Consider the following 9,180-nt stretch of genomic DNA (forward strand, 5'->3'; position numbering starts at 1 on the left):
GCCCATCTGCTGACACTTTAAACTTGGAATTCTGGACTCAGAAAACAAATTTGCTGTTGAGCCATTTAGACTATGGTTATTTTATTGACAGCCCTAACAACTAACATACCTGTCTTTTAACAGAATAACACATTGCTTAACTATTTTCTTTCTTTTTCCTTTTTTTGTTTTTTTGTTGTTTTGTTTTGGGGGTTGTTGCTGTTTTTCGTTTGGTTGGTTTTTTGTTTTGGTTTTTGGCTTTTTTTGTTTTGTTTTGTTTTTGGAGACAGGGTTTCTCTGTGTAGTTTTGGAGCTGTTGCTGTTTTTTTGACACAGGGTTTTTCTGTGTAAACCTTGATGTCCTGGAACTCATTTTGTAGACTGTCTGCCTTTGCCCCCCTCCAGGATTAAATGTGTGGGCCAAGACACCTGACTCAAGTATTTTCTCTATACCAGTGAGGGAGCTAAATCCCAACCCCAAGGATCTAATTTCTAACTTAATAACTATATATATATACATATATATATATATATATATATATACATATATACACACACACACACACACACACACACACACACACACAAGTTTTATAACCAATTGTAGTGATTCAGACCTATAATCTCAATACTCTGAGCGCCAAGGCGGTACTGTCATGAGTTCAAGACCAACCTTAGTTACATGGTGAGTTCTAAGAAAAGAATAATGGGGTGTGGTACAGGCTTGTATTCTCAGCACCCAGAAATAGAAATAATATGATTGGGAGTTTCAGGATCATTTTTATACTGAGCTCAAGGCCAGACTGGGAAACAGGAGACTGTCTCAAAATAAAACAAGCAAACAGACAAAAACACTGGAAAAACAGGGTTTTAGTTTTAAGTTTCATACATTATCTTATTGTCTACAATCCAACCTACTACTTTTGTTTTCTATTTTAAACCTTAAACTGACACCACAACCCCTAACGATTCCCCACAATTTGTTAACACTTGCAGGAATATACATGTCTATAATCTCAGCAGTCTGGTGACAGCATGGGGGTTCAAAAATCAACCAGACTACACACTGAGTTAAAGGGCAACCTGGAATATACAGCAGGACCCTGTGCCTCAGGAGGAAAAACATTTGCAGGATGGAGGGTGTAGGTAAATGATAAGAGTGCTTACCTAGCCGCTGGTGGCCCATGCCTTTTATCCCAGCACTCGGGAGGCAGAGGCAGGTAGAGCTTTCTGAGTTCCAGGCCAGCCTGGTCTACAAAGCAAGTTCCAGGACAGCCAGGGTTCTATTTTAGAAAAACCCTGTCTCCAAAAACAAACAGAGTGCTTGCTTGGCATGAGGCCCTGGACTCAAATTCCAGCAAAACACACACCATCACCAACAACAACCCACCAAAGATCTTAAATACAAGAGCAAGACATCCTGATAAGGAATGTTCAATGTACTATTAGGGCTTTTTGATTTTGTTTAATCTTTTATTAGTTATTTATTTGTGAAAGTAAACAAAGGCAACTTGCAGAAGGTGGTTCTCTCCTATCATGTCAGCACTGGAGATCAAACTCAAGTCATCAGGCTTGGCTGCAAATGCCTTTACCTGGAGAGCCATCTCATTTGTCCTAGTACTGATGTTATTACAGGGGAAAAAATGGAATCATTCTAATTGTTTTTGGTAGTACTAGGCTTCACACATACTAGGCAAGTTCTCTACCACTGAGTTATATCCTGAATCACTTTTTCTTCTTATTTTTTAGACAATTTCAGTAAGATATACAGTTAGGTCTTGAATTTGTGATTCTCCTGCCTCAGATTCCCAAGTAACTAGGATCACAGGCTTGCACCACCAGGTCTGATTTAGCAACAATCCAAATGCCTATCAAAACTAGAATAAATATTAAATGACTAATGAGTATTCATATAGTGTAACCAATTGTAGTGATTCAGACCTATAATCTCAATACTCTGAGCGCCAAGGTGGTACTGTCATGAGTTCAAGGCCAACCTTAGTTACATGGTGAGTTCTAAGAAAATAATAATGGGGTGTGGTACAGGCTTGTATTCTCAGCACCCAGAGATAGAAATAATATGATTGCGAGTTTCAGGATCATCCTTATACTGAGTTCAAGGCCAGACTGGGAAACACAAAAAGACAAAAACAATGGGAAAATGGGGGGGCGGGGGGGTATGATACATGACACATGGTTGTAATTCAGGCACTTGGGATGAAATGGAAGAATCAAAAGCTGATGACCAGGCCTAGGCTACACAGTAAGATTCCTGTGTCAAAAAAGTAATAAAACACAAAAATAGCAGCAGCTGGAGATGTAATCCAGTGGCAGAGCCCTGTATTTAATTCCCAACCCCACCAAAACAACAAACAAATAAACAGAACAGGGTAGAGGACAATGTATTGACATAGAAAGAAACCCATAAACATCATTCGTTTAATGTGCTACTGTAAATCAACACAACGCAGCTTCACCTGCTGAGCACCAAGTGCTATCTCACATGCAGAAGCACAACTCCATCCCACAGACAAAAAGGGAGAAATTCAATATGGAGAAACCAAGTCAAAACCAAATAAACTCAGCAGCTTTATATTTACAGCTGGTTGGACACTGCTGCCCAGATCATCTAGGTAACTTTCCTCAAGAGTTGACCATCTGCTTTCCTACAATTATGCCTGAAATATGGACCTTCTGGCAACATTTTACAAAGTTATAATCTCACTGAAGAATCCCACCAATAATCAAGTTTCCTAGGTGCCCTAACAAGTTTGTAAAATTTTATATACTCTTATCATGCCTGAAATGAAGACTGCAAGTGTAAAACCTAACAAAATGGATAAAAATGCAATTTCATGAATGCCATGTTGTGACATTAATACAACTATAGCCAAGACCTCTCTGGATGGGATGTCAAAACTGTGTCATCATAACTGCCATGTTTCTCTCTAGTCACTATGACAGGGGTTACTGCCTTGACCTTTTCCATTAACCCTTGACCTTTTCCATTTCTTTAAACGAGACAGTTTTGCTACTTGGGCGAAACCGCTTAGACCTCTGAATTCATGGGCCTTAGCCTCTAGCGTGCTGAGATCACAGGTAGGAAACACCACACAGAACTCACTGCTTAGACTTCTTCCTAGGGCAAGAGGAGAGGAAATGGGACCCGCCTCTGAAGCTAAGGCTACAGGAGCAACAGGCCTTAGTACAACCCGCCATGAGGAAGAAGGTACAAAATAAGAAGCTGAGATTACATACATGTCAAAAACACAACTAAGAAAAAATGATTTGAATTTTTCAACTATTCACATGATTTGCAATCCCCAAAGTTTTGCCCAAAAGCCACTAAAGCAACTAAAAAAGTCCATGGAAAGATTTTTGTTTTGGTTTTTTGTTTCTAAAGAACATGAGGGTTCAGGAGAATGGTATTGTTTTGTTTTGGTTTGGTTTTTTTTTTTGGGGGGGGTTATACTTTCTTTTGTGAGTATATATGTGCATGTGTGCCATAATGTACATGTGGGTCACAGGACAACTTGTAGAAATGGGTTTTCTCCTTCCACCATCTCCCTCAACCAAAAATATTGAGTACTTATTTATTTGCACGTATTATGTATAAAGGTAGGTGTGTGAGTTTGTGAGTCACATGCCAGAGGACAACCTTGGCTGTCACTCCTTGGAAGCCTTTTATCCTGGTTTTTGGAAACAGGATTTCTCACTCTGTACTTGACAACTATGCCAGGACAGCTGGCCCATAAGCCCTAGAGATCCGCCTGTCTAGTCACCATGCCCAACTAACTACTTAATATGGGTTCTGAAGACTGAATTCAGGTCCTCATGCTCGCACGGAAAGCACTTTACCATGCTAACTCTCTAGAAACACACCACAACCCTTTTTTGGTTTTTGAGACATGGTCTCATGAATCCCAGGTTGGCCTGATCATCCTGTACGTAGCCAGAGCATGACTTTGAATTCTTGATCTGCTGGCTTCCACCTTCCAAGAGCTGGGACTGTACTACCACACTCAGCCTCTAAGGAGGAGTTTAAAGTGAAGATAAAGCTCTGGGGAGCTCATCACCAGAAAGGTAGAATCCATAAACTTCATAATTTCTATGTCCTTGTGCAAGTCTCTGCAAACACAAAAGTAACAAAAATACCTGTTGCTGCATATAAGCATTTCATCACCTAGTAGTTCCAATGTCAGTCACAGTTTATGACTGTGACCAACCATGTTATAGACAAGAATTCTGTCACCCGGACACAGTGCCCCACACCTATGATCTAAGCATTCAGGAGGGCCAAGCAAGATGATCAAGAGTCCAAAGGCCAGACTGGGCTATATGGCCAGACTTTCTCAGGAAAAAAAAAAGTGGGGGGGGGGACGGACGGGGACAATCCTAACAGTAGCAATCAATGTTGTTTTTTTTTTTTTTAAATGATAATAGGCCAGCTCAGCAGTTATAGAGGCATTTCCTTGGTGAGCATTCTGATGACCTGAGTTTGATTCCTGGAACCCACATAAAAATAGAAGAGACTGGATCTCAAAGTTGTCTTCTGACTTGAAATGTGTGTCATGGCATGCATGCTCCCTAAACAATAATTCATACCCACCACACACATTTATTTTTTGTGTTGTTTTTATTTTCTTACACATTTTAAAAAAACAAAAACAAAAACAAAAAAACTAACAACCCAATGTTTTCTAGCCAGGTCTGAAAGACTTGCTCAAGACTTAGCCTAACATAAAACAAAGATTTTTAAAAAGTAATGGTGACTGCAGTCCACATATACCCACCTCTCTTCCAACCATTCCCCTACAGACACACACCTCCAAAGTGATGATATGTGCTATTATTTTGATATACTTCTTCTAAATCTTCAAATGTGTGCCTTAGAAGTTTTAGGCAAGCCCACAGAAGTCTACATAAAACCAAAGATGCAAAAATATGGAGAGCTACATGCTAAAGACTGGATTCCAAGTTCTAAAGGCTGAGAAAACGGAGGGGAGCACTGGCGACAGGGAAGCACCATTTTTGTGAGGACATCAAGGGTGAGCGGGTTGTGAAAGACTACTCGTTCAGGAAGATGCAGCAAGAAATCCCCAAGAAGCCAAACATGAACAAGGAGAGAGCCAACGCTGTCGTACTTTCAGAAAAAGCTTCAGAGCACAAAACAAGGAAAGTAACTGGCCATCCAAGAAAGCCCAAAGGGAAATAGACTAAAATAGAAATGAAGAACTGTGTCTGCACACATGCCCCACTTGTCAGGGGAGAGAAGGAATTCTTGCCCATGCAGACCATGGAGGATGTTAGGCATCTGATCACTCTTCACTTTATTCCTCAGAGACACTGTCTCTCACTGAACCTGGAGTCAGGCTAGCTGCCAGCAACCCCAGCAAACCTCCTCTTTACCCCTACAGTACTGGAGTTAAGGCCCATTTGCAGCTAGGCTTTTACATGGGTTCTAGGATCCAAACTCAAGTCTTCATGCTAATACAGGAAGTAATCTTAGCCACGGAGCCATCCTTTAGCTCAACAGTTACTTTTAGCAATATCTATGCTAATATCACTTAAAAAGAAAAAAAATATCATTTAATGATTGATATCATTTAATATCATTTAAAAAGAAAAATGAAAAAAACCTGGGCTAGTGAGATGGCTCAGGAAATAAAGGCTCTGACCACCAGAGTTCCTAGTGGCCCTATTATCCCTGGGACCGAAGAGAGTTCAAAGCCAGTAGAATAGGGCTAGAACGATGGCTCAGAGAAGACCCAAGTTCAGCTCCTAGAACCCATATTTAACTCCAGCTCTAGGGGAGTTAATGGCTTCTTCTAGACTCCATGGACACCTGTACTCACACATGCACAAACACTCAAAGACACACACACACAAATAAACCTTTTAAGTAAAATACAAATCAACATTTAACATGAGCCACTTACATAAAAATAATCACCAGAATATGCTTTTCCCTCACAACACTTCTCCCACTCTGGTCTCAAACTCAGTGGCCTGCCCTGGCCTCCCAAGTACCAGGATTACAGGAATGTATAAACACAGCCAGTAGACACCTACCACACATTGACCTTTTTCTCTCTCTTCAGGACTAGATAATAAAAATTTTAGACTTTAGAGTTCATAAGTCTCTATAACAACTATGAAACAACCCAACTTTGTACCCCAACAGCAAGCACAGATAATACCTAAACAATTGCATGTGCCTATATCCCAGTAAAACCATATTTACAAGAGGCAGCAGGAAGGACTTGACCCAGAGGCTGTAAAGTCTGTCAACCTCTGAAATAAAGGAAATGAAAGCATTCTTTTTGAAAACGAAACATGACTTATACTAAGTGCACTACATGAACTGATACTACTCATGGGGAAAAAAAAAATCGCTTCGTTTTTAAGCTTAAACAATTAACACAAGGATGGAAAAACACCAACTCTTTAAGCTCTGGAAACCTTACTCGCATCCAGAAGATAAAATCTGCTGGGTAGCCCAAGGCCTGAAACATAAACTGGTGGGTAACCAGTTACAGATAGACCCTGGGAAGATAATCTTTCATATTTAATTTGAATTTCTCAAATTTTATACTTCACCACCCATCTGCTAGAGCCTACGTGCAGTCCTTGCTGCTGAAACAATTTTAGTTTACAGTTCACTCACAATCAGCACTGTTACATTCTACAAGCAGTGTAGAAGTGAGCTGGATGTGTGACAAGATCGTAAGGTGACCTCTGGTAAAAAGACACTTGAAACTTTAAAACCGACAAATTTATAAACCCCCCCCCCTTTAAATATTAAGGCTTTGAGCTCTATTTTTTTTTTTTTTGAGTGGTGGTGGTGGTGGTGGTGCAGCACACCTTTAATCTCGACACTTGGGAGAGAGAAGCAGGTAGATCTCTGAGTTGAAGGCCAGCCTGATCTACATAGTGAGTTTCAAGGAAACCATGTTTCAGAAGAAAAAAAAAAGCTTTGAGTAGAGAATTTGTCATAATACCAGGACTCTGGAGTCAGGGGCAAGATTAAGAATTTAAGTCTTGCCTGAGCTACACAGATACAGCTTGTCTCCCCCCCAAAAAACAACAATAAATAGCTAAGTTGAAGGAGTTCTTTTTAACTTTTTCATTAGGATTCTTGTTAGTTTGAGGCAAATGTTTGGGCTACAGAGTAAGATCCTGTCAGTCCCGTCCCATGTCTCCCCCAACTCCCTGCCCCCCCCCAAAAAAAACCCATTTAATTGGAAACAGTTTTATGACCAAAAGAATTTTAAGTATAATAAAAGACTTCACAGTTTTTTAACTTGTTTCTTGGGGAGTAGGGATGGGCAGTCTGCTTTAGGAAAACAGTAACACAAGAATGAAAGATGGCTAAGCGAGTACGGAACCTTGCCACCCAAATTTTTAAGGCCTGGCTACCTGAGTTTGATTCCCAGAACCCACATAAACGTAGACCAGAACCAACTCTACAGTTGTCCTCTGACCTCTGGTGTGCCATGAAGACATGCGCCCCCCCACACACACACACACACATCATGGGCACATATAATAAACTGTTAACTTTAATTTTTAAAGTATTTTTTGAAGCGAAACATTTGGGGTTTAAAAAAAAAGAAACAAAACTAAAATATTCTACCAAAATATTAAAACCTCCAGTGAAGCACTGTACCTACCAAATCCCAGTTGGACATGTAACATTTCTACCAAAAATTCACTGCCCAACCCTCTCAAGAAGTTTGCAAACTCCAAAAGCAAACGTTTAATTCAAGCCCCCCCCCCAAAAAAAATCCAGAAGAAATGCATCAACTGCCTAACCCAACGCTCTGTCCCGACCCTTCAAAACTTATTTTATAACCGTTAGCAGCAATTCCCTGACAAGCTAACACCGGCAGAGAAGAGGCTGAGAACTGGGCCCAAGAACTATCCGGCAGTGGCTTCCAGAAGCGCCACCGAAGGAGAAGTGCGGGCACCCTTCCCCTCCCAGCGGCTGGAAAAACAGCGCGGAGCACAGCCCACCCGAAGCAACCCCGGCCAGAGAAACCCCTAGAAGTGGCAGGAGACCCCCAACTAGACTTGGGGCGGGAGGGTTCTCGGCGTGGGCCGGCACGGGCGCACCGGCTCCGAAGGCGAAGAGGATCGGAGCCCGGGGCTCCGGACCCTCCGCCCGGGGGTGGGCAAAGGGCAGCGGGCGCCCGCGACGGCGGCTGCCCGGAGGGAGCGCGGCCCCAGCCCCCTCCCCACCCCACCCCGGCCCGGCCGCCGCTCGGGCCCCCGCAGCAGGCGCGCGGCCGCCGGTCAGAGTTCCGGCCAAGCTCAGAGCCGGCCAGGCGCGCGCTCCCGGCCCGCGCCGGGGACACCTGTCCCTCAGCCCTCACCTCCCTCCGACCCCGGCGATCTGCTGAGCCCGGGAAGCCCCGCTCGCGCCACAGCCCCTCACCCGAGTTGGCCGCCGCCTAGCCGCGCGGCTCGGGCGCCGTGGAAAGCAGCGCCTCGGGGAGGGGAGAGGGGGCGCGGAGGGAGGGGGCCGCTCGCTGGAGCCGCCACCGCCGCCGCCACCGCCGCCGCCACCGCGGTACCGCGTCGGGACTGTGCTCGCGCCGCCGCGACCGCCGCCGCCGCCGCCGCCGCCGCGTCTCCCCGCCCCCGCGCCCGCGCGTCGCCGTGACGCGCATCGCACGAGGCGGGTCGAGCCAGTAAGACCACACCCCGTGCGCAGCCGTGCTGGTCTAAACCGGAAGCCTCCCCTCCGGTGGCTTTCGAACCACGGTGCATCTTGGGAGTTGTGGTTCGGCAGGGAACACAATGTAAACAGTGCGGGCAGAATGCCCCTAGCCGAACTCACCCAGCTTCCTAGACGTTTCCCGAAGAGATCAGAAGAGGAGTGGGCCGCCACGGCGGGGGATGCTTCCCTCGATGTCCTTGGGTGCGAGCCAGAGTTTAAAGATTCGGGCCGGAGTGAGTGTTTGTGTCAGCGGCCAACATAATGCTAGGCGTCGTCTTGTGAAGGTTTCGGAATTCCGAAAGCGTTAGTCAACTCTTCCTCAAACAGTAGGGCTTGCTTTTATTACTGTATTAACGTATGATGAATATGCCCTACTACTTCTAAAAGATATTACGAACCCTTAAAATGTGTAATTCAAATTATTTTAGATGGTCTTAAAGTAATGGTCGATTACAAACAACTTAAGTATTGTGTCTGTT

At 44.0% G+C, this 9,180-nt stretch overlaps 1 protein-coding gene across 1 annotated transcript in view; it reads right to left on the reverse strand.

The window, feature by feature from the left end:
- Adipor2 (adiponectin receptor 2) overlaps positions 1-8,591 on the reverse strand; it is a 46,878-nt gene extending 38,287 nt beyond the window's left edge. The window contains exon 1 of the mRNA XM_036181796.1: positions 8,417-8,591. The gene's annotated coding sequence lies outside the window, so the exon portion shown is untranslated. The remainder of the gene's footprint in view (positions 1-8,416) is intronic.
- Positions 8,592-9,180: the final 589 nt, after the last annotated feature.

Source organism: Onychomys torridus, chromosome 3 (genome assembly GCF_903995425.1).
Source record: "Onychomys torridus chromosome 3, mOncTor1.1, whole genome shotgun sequence".
Classification (NCBI taxonomy): Eukaryota; Metazoa; Chordata; class Mammalia; order Rodentia; family Cricetidae; genus Onychomys; species Onychomys torridus.